Consider the following 7705-nt stretch of genomic DNA (forward strand, 5'->3'; position numbering starts at 1 on the left):
CGCGGGATCTGCGGCGGCGGCGCAACGCGAGGAGAGAAAGAGAGAGGGCGGCGGCTTTATAGGAGGTCGGGGAGACGCAAGGCGTGGAGGAGGGGCAGAGGCAAAGGCGGCGGGGCGCGGTGTCCATGGAGGACACGACGGCGGCGATGCGTGCGGACGACGGAGTCCGTCGCAAGGTCGGGGACAACTGTGCCGGGCTGGGCTTGGCCTGGCAGGGAGCTGGGCCGGCCCAGTCGGCAAAGAAAGTTTTTTTTAAACAGCGCCAAGAAAAGTAAAGAAAATCTTAAATAATTAAAAAATACTATAGGCATATAATATATCAAAATTTTCAGAAAAAGATTGTCTACGACATGAACATTTTTGTAAAGTCAAATAAAATCCAGAAAAATTCAAATAATTCAAAGAGTGCTACTGCCCTAATAAAATCCAATAAAAACCATTTTAAAAATACCAAAATTAATTCAAATTTATTTCTCTCTAATTTTCTGTTGTAGGCAATCATGTTACCCTAATTTCCATATATTTTATTTTTGGATAAAAATAATTTGAATAAAACTGAAATAACTCCAAATTGAAAATAATTTCAAAAGGATTTTAAATTTAACTCTCTGAAATTCCCAACTCATATTTCATATGTTTTGAAGAAGTCATTTTATCTTCGCTCTTGAAAATCATTGAGTTGCATAAAGTTTTTGGATTGGAAATATTTTCCAAATGAAATTCAAATGTTTTCAAAAACCCTTGTCATTTAAATAAATGGAAGAAGTCATGTCATCTTCTTTCGAGGGTTTTGTATTTGAAAAGAATTTGAATTCACGGAGATCAAAATGCAAAATGAAAGTTTGGGAAAGTCCTTTTATTCCCTCTCATTTAACTTTCAAAAAGGGTTTCGAAATTCTTTTAATTAATCACACAACAATCAAACAATCAATCAATCTATCTATTTATTATAACATTCCAAAATTTACAATTTTGGGATGTTACAATCTGACAAAAGAGCCCATATTGCCTTGTCTTCTCCTGTTTATTAAATGCTTGCGGATTTCAGCTTATTCCAGTGCACGTGCACTATTAATATTATCCACGTCGTTCGGTCGTGCAAGTGAAAGGCAATTATGATGATATATGATGGACTGACTGAGATGAGAAAAGCTGGTATGAACTCGACCTCTCTTCTTTTTGTAAATACGATTAGTTCATCATTCCTGATTCAGCCTATTATGAATAAACATGATTGCAATGACAACTAGAGATCATAGTTTCTTGTGCCATGCTTGATTAGCTAGGAGCTTATAATGGTTTACCTTGCGTGCCAAAATGCTATTAAAATGGTTGTGCTGTGGTATGATAGGGTGGTATCCTCCTCTGAATGATTTAAGTGACTTGACTTGGCGCATGTTCACGCATGTAGTTGAAACAAAATCAACATAGCCTTCACGATATTTATGTTCATGGTGGATTATATCCTACTCATGCTTGCATTCGGTGTTGATTAATTTTAATGCATGTTCATGACTGTTGTCGCTCTCTAGTGATACGTCTCCAACGTATATATTATTTTTGATTGCTCCATGCTATATTATTTACTGTTTTGGACATCATTGGGCTTTATTATCCACTATTATATTATTTTTGTGACTAACCTATTAACCAGAGGCGCAACCCAGAATTGATGTTTTTGTCTGTTTTAGGGTTTCGAAGAAAAGGAATATGAAACGGAGTCCAAACGGAATGAAACCTTCGGGAACGTAATTTTCTCAACGAACAAGACTCGGGAGACATGGACCCTATGTCAAGGCACAAGAGAGGAGGCCACGAGGTAGGGGGCGCACCTGCCTACCCTAGCCGCACCCTCCACCCTCGTGGGCCCCCTGTTGCTCCACCGACATACTCCTTCCTCCTATATATATCCACGTACCCCCAAACGAACAGAAACGGAGCCAACACCCTAATTCCACCGCCGTAACTTTCTGTATCCACGAGATCCCATCTTTGGGCCTGTTCCGGAGCTCCGCCGGAGGGGGCATCGATATCGGAGGGCTTCTACATCAACACCATAGCCCCTCCGATGAAGTGTGAGTATTTTACCTCAAACCTACGGGTCCATAGTTAGTAGCTAGATGGCTTCTTCTCTCTTTTTGGATCTCAATACAATGTTCTCCCCCTCTCTTGTGGAGATCTATTCGATGTAATCTTCTTTTTGCGGTGTGTTTGTTGAGACCGATGAATTGTGGGTTTATGATCAAGTCTATCTATGAATAATATTTGAATCTTCTCTGAATTCTTGTATGTATGATTGGTTATCTTTGCAAGTCTCTTCGAATTATCAGTTTGTTTTGGCCTACTAGATTGATCTTTCTTGCAATGGGAGAAGTGCTTAGCTGTGGGTTCAATCTTGCGGTGTCCTTTCCCAGTGATAGTAGGGGCAGCAAGGCACATATTGTATTGTTGCCATGGCGGATAACAAGATGGGGTTTTCTTCATATTGCATGAGTCTATCCCTCTACATCATGTCATCTTGCTTAAGGCGTTACTCTGTTTTTAACTTAATACTCTAGATGCATGCTGGATAGCGCTCGATGAGTGGAGTAATAGTAGTAGATGCAGGCAGGAGTCGGTCTACTTGTCTCGGGCGTGATGCCTATATACATGATCATACCTAGATATTCTCATAACTATGCTCAATTCTGTCAATTGTTCAACAATAATTTGTTCACCCACCGTAGAATACTTAGGCTCTCAAGAGAAGCCACTAGTGAAACCTATGGCCTCGGGTCTATCTTTGTCATATTAATCTCCTACTACTTAGTTATTTCCTTTGCTATTTACTTTGCCTTTATTTTACTTTGCATCTTTATCACAAAAATACCAAAAATATTATCTATATCATATCTATCGGATCTCACTCTCGTAAGTGGCCTTATAGGGATTGACAACCCCTATTTGCATTGGTTGCGAGGATTTATTTGTTTTGTGCAGATACGAGGGACTCGCGCGTAGCCTCCTACGGGATTGATACCTTGGTTCTCAAAAACTGAGGGAAATACTTACGCTACTTTGCTGCATCATCCCTTCCTCTTTGGGGAAAACCAACGCAGTGCTCAAGAGGTAGCAAGAAGGATTTCTAGTGCCGTTGCCGGGGAGGTCTATGCAAAAGTAAACATACCAAGTACCCATCACATACCCTTATCTCCCGCATTACATCATTTGCCATTTGCCTCTCGTTTTCCTCTCCCCCACTTCACCCTTGCCATTTTATTTGCCATCTCTCTCTTTATCCTCCCTCTCTATTTGCCTCTTTTTGCCCGCTTGCTTTTTGTTTGCTTGTGTGTTAGTTTCCTTTCTTGTCACGATGGCTCTACCTAAATTTGGTGACCTTCACCTTAAAAGATTAGAAGAAATCGAAAGCAATGTCAGGAGTTTCATGGTCTTGCAATTTGAAGATAATAGTTTCTTCAGAAACGAGCTTAAAGAACAGGAAAGTTTTATGAGTTTTATGAATAAAGAGCTTGATGATATGTCTAAAGAATTCGATGGTTTAAGATCCCAAATTGCTCATCTTGAGAAATTAACTGCTGAAATTTCGGATAGGCATGCTCCCTTAGTTAATAAGATGGCTGCTAAACTAGATTGCTATGAAAATAAAGATGAAGATCTAAAAGTTATTGATGTGTCCCCTATTAAATCTTTGCTTTTAATATATGAATCTTGATAATGATGGGACTGAATATGATCCACCTTTACCTAGAAGGCATTCTAAGAATTCGGAATTTATTGATCTTGATGCTAAAATTGATAAAAGTGGGATTGAAGAAATTAAAACCCTAGATGTTGCTAAACCCACTATTATGGATTTCAAGGAATTTAACTATGAAAATTGCGCTTTGATTGATTGTATTTCCTTGTTACAATCCATGCTAAATTCTCCTCACGCTTATAGTCAAAATAAAGCGTTTACTAAACATATCGTTGATGCCTTGATGCAATCTTATGAAGAAAAACTTGAATTGGAAATTTCTATCCCTAGAAAACTTTATGATGAGTGGGAACCAACTATTAAAATTAAAATTAAAGATCATGAATGCTATGCTTTATGTGATTTGGGTTCTAGTGTTTCCACGATTTCAAAGACTTTGTGTGATTTGTTAGGTTTCCGTGATTTTGATGGTTGCTCTCTAAACTTGCACCTTGCGGATTCCACTATTTAGAAACCTATGGGAAGAATTAATGATGTTCTTATTGTTGCAAATAGGAATTATGTGCCCGTAGGTTTTATTGTTCTTGACATAGATTGCAATCCTTCATGTCCTATGATTCTTGGTAGACCTTTCCTTAGAACGATTGGTGCAATTATTGATATGAAGGAAGGAAATATTAGATTCCAATTTCCAGTAAGGAAAGGCATGGAACACTTTCCTAGAAAGATAATTAAATCACCTTATGAATCTATTATGAGAGCCACTTATGGATTGCCTACCAAAGATGGCAATACCTAGATCTATTCTTGCTTGTTATGCCTAGCTAGGGGCGTTAAACGATAGCGCTTGTTGGGAGGCAACCCAATTTTATTTTTATTCCTTGCTTTTTGCTCCTGTTTAGTAATAAATAATTTATATAGCCTCTGTTTTGGTTGTGTTTTTTGTGTTTAATTAGTGTTTGTGCCAAGGAGAACCGTTGGGAAGACTTGGGGAAAGTCTTGGGGAAAGTCTTGCTGAACTTGCTGTAAAAAACAGAAACTTTAGCTCTCACGAGAATTGCTGCCATTTTTATTTGGAAAGTTCTATTTAATTAATTGTTTTTTCAGATGATTAATAGATAAATTCCTCACGTCCATCAATTTATTTTAGAATTTTTGGGGTTCCAGATCTTGCGCTAGCTACATATTACTACAGACTGTTCTGTTTTTGACAGATTCTGTTTTTCGTGTGTTGTTTGCTTATTTTGATGAATCTATGGCTGGTAAAATAGTTTATAAACCATAGAGAAGTTGGAATATAGTAGGTATAACACCAACATAAATAAATAATGAGTTCATCACAGTACCTTGAAGTGGTATTTTGTTTTCTTTCGCTAACGGAGCTCACAAGATTTTCTACTTTAAGTTTTGTGTTGTGGAGTTTTCAAGTTTTGGGTAAAGATTTGATGGATTATGGAACAAGGAGTGGCAAAAGCCTAAGCTTGGGGATGCCCATGGCACCCCCAAGATATGATCTAAGGACACCTAATAGCCAAAGCTTGGGGATTCCCCAGAAGGCATCCCCTCTTTCGTCTACTTCTATCGGTAACTTTACTTGGAGCTATATTTTTATTTGCCACATGATATGTGTTTTGCTTGGAGCGTCTTGTATGATTTGAGTCTTTGCTTTTTAGTCTACCACAATCATCCTTGCTGTACACACCTTTTGAGAGAGCCATACATTATTTGGAATTTGTTAGAATACTCTATGTGCTTCACTTATATCTTTTGAGTTATATAATTTTGCTCTAGTACTTCACTTATATCTTTTAGAGCACGGTGGTGGATTTGTTTTATAGAAATATTGATCTCTCATGCTTCACTTAGATTATTTTGAGAGTCTTAATAGCATGGTAATTTGCTTAAAATCCTAATATACTAGGTATTCAAAGTCAGTAAAATTTTCGTAAGAATGTTTTGAATACTAAGAGAAGTTTGATGCTTGATGATTGTTTTGAGATATGGAGGTAATAATATCAAAGTCATGCTAGTTGAGTAGTTGTGAAATTGAGAAATACTTGTGTTGAAGTTTGCAAGTCCCGTAGCATGCACGCATGGTAAACATTATGCAACAAACTTGAAACATGAGGTGTTATTTGATTGTCTTCCTTATGAGTGGCGGTCGGGGACGAGCGATGGTCTTTTCCTACCAATCTATCCCCCTAGGAGCATGCGCATAGTACCGACGTTTTTGATGACTTGTACATTTTTGCAATAAGTATGTGAGTTCTTTATGACTAATGGTGAGTCGATGGATTATACGCACTCTCACCCTTCCATCCTTGCGAGCCTCTTCGCTGCCGTGCATTGCCCTTTCTCACATTGAGAGTTGGCGCAAACTTCGCCTGTGCATCCAAACCCCCTGATATGATACGCTCTTTCACACATAAACCTCCTTATATCTTCCTCAAAACAGACACCATACCTACCTATTATTGCATTTCCATAGCCATTCCGAGATATATTGCCATGCAACTTTCCATCATTCCGTTCATCATGACACATTCATTATTGTCATATTGCTTAGCATGATCATGTAGTTGACATAGTATTTGTGGCAAAGCCACCGTACATAATTCTTTCATACATGTCACTCTTGGTCCATTGCATATCCCGGTACACCGCCGGAGGCATTCATATAGAGTCATCTTTTGTTCTAGTATCGAGTTGTAATCATTGAGTTGTAAATAAATAGAAGTGTGATGATCATCATTTTCTAGAGCATTGTCCCAAGTGAGGAAAAAAAAGGAAAAGTCCATAAGAAAAAAAAGAGAAGGCCCAAAAAAATGAGAGAAAAAGAGAGAAGGGACAATGTTACTATCCTTTGCCACACTTGTGCTTCAAAGTAGCACCTTAATCTTCATGTTAGAGAGTTTCTTGTTTTGTCACTTTCATATACTAATGGGAATTTTTCATTATAGAACTTGGCTTGTATATTCCAACAATGGGCCTCGTCAAGTGCCCTAGGTCTTCGTGAGCAAGCAAGTTGGATGCACACCCACTAGTTTCTTTTGTTGAGCATTGATACATTTATAGCTCTAGTGCATCCGTTGCATGGCAATCCCTACTCCTTGCATTAACATCAATCGGTGGGCATCTCCATAGCCCATTGATTAGCCTCGTTGATGTGAGACTTTCTCCTTTTTTGTCTTCTCCACATAACCCCCCTCATTATACTCTATTCCACACATAGTGCTATGTCCATGGCTCGCGCTCATATATTGCGTGAAAGTTTATATGTTTGAGATTACTAAAGTATGAAACAATTGCTTGGCTTGTCATCGGGGTTGTGCATGATGAGAGCATTCTTGTGTGATGAAAATGAAACATGAATAAACCATATGATTTTGTAGGGATGAACTTTCTTTGGCCATGTTATTTTGAGAAGACATAATTTCTTAGTTAGTATGCTTGAAGTATTATTATTTTTATGTCAATATGAAATTTTGTCTTGAATCTTTCGGATCTGAATACTCATACCACAACTAAGAAGAATTACATTAAAATTATGCCAAGTAGCACTCCGCATCAAAAATTCTGTTTTTATCATTTACCTACTCGAGGGCGAGCAGGAATTAAGCTTGGGGATGCTTGATACGTCTCCAACGTATCTATAATTTTTGATTTCTCCATGCCATATTATCTACTGTTTTGGACATTATTGGGCTTTATTATCCACTATTATATTATTTTTGGGACTAACCTATTAATCGGAGAACCAGCCCAGAATTGCTGTTTTTGCCTGTTTTAGGGTTTCGAAGAAAAGGAATATCAAACGGAGTCCAAACGGAATGAAACCTTCGGGAACGTGATTTTCTCAACGAACAAGACCCGGGAGACTTGGACCCTACGTCAAGGCACAAGAGAGGAGGCCACGAGGTAGGGGGCGCGCCTGCCTACCCCAGGCGCGCCCTCCACCCTCGTGGGCCCCCTGTTGCTCCACCGACGTACTCCTTCCTCCTATATATA

The sequence above is a fragment of the Triticum dicoccoides genome, chromosome 3A, assembly GCF_002162155.2.
Source record: "Triticum dicoccoides isolate Atlit2015 ecotype Zavitan chromosome 3A, WEW_v2.0, whole genome shotgun sequence".
Lineage (NCBI taxonomy): Eukaryota > Viridiplantae > Streptophyta > Magnoliopsida > Poales > Poaceae > Triticum > Triticum dicoccoides.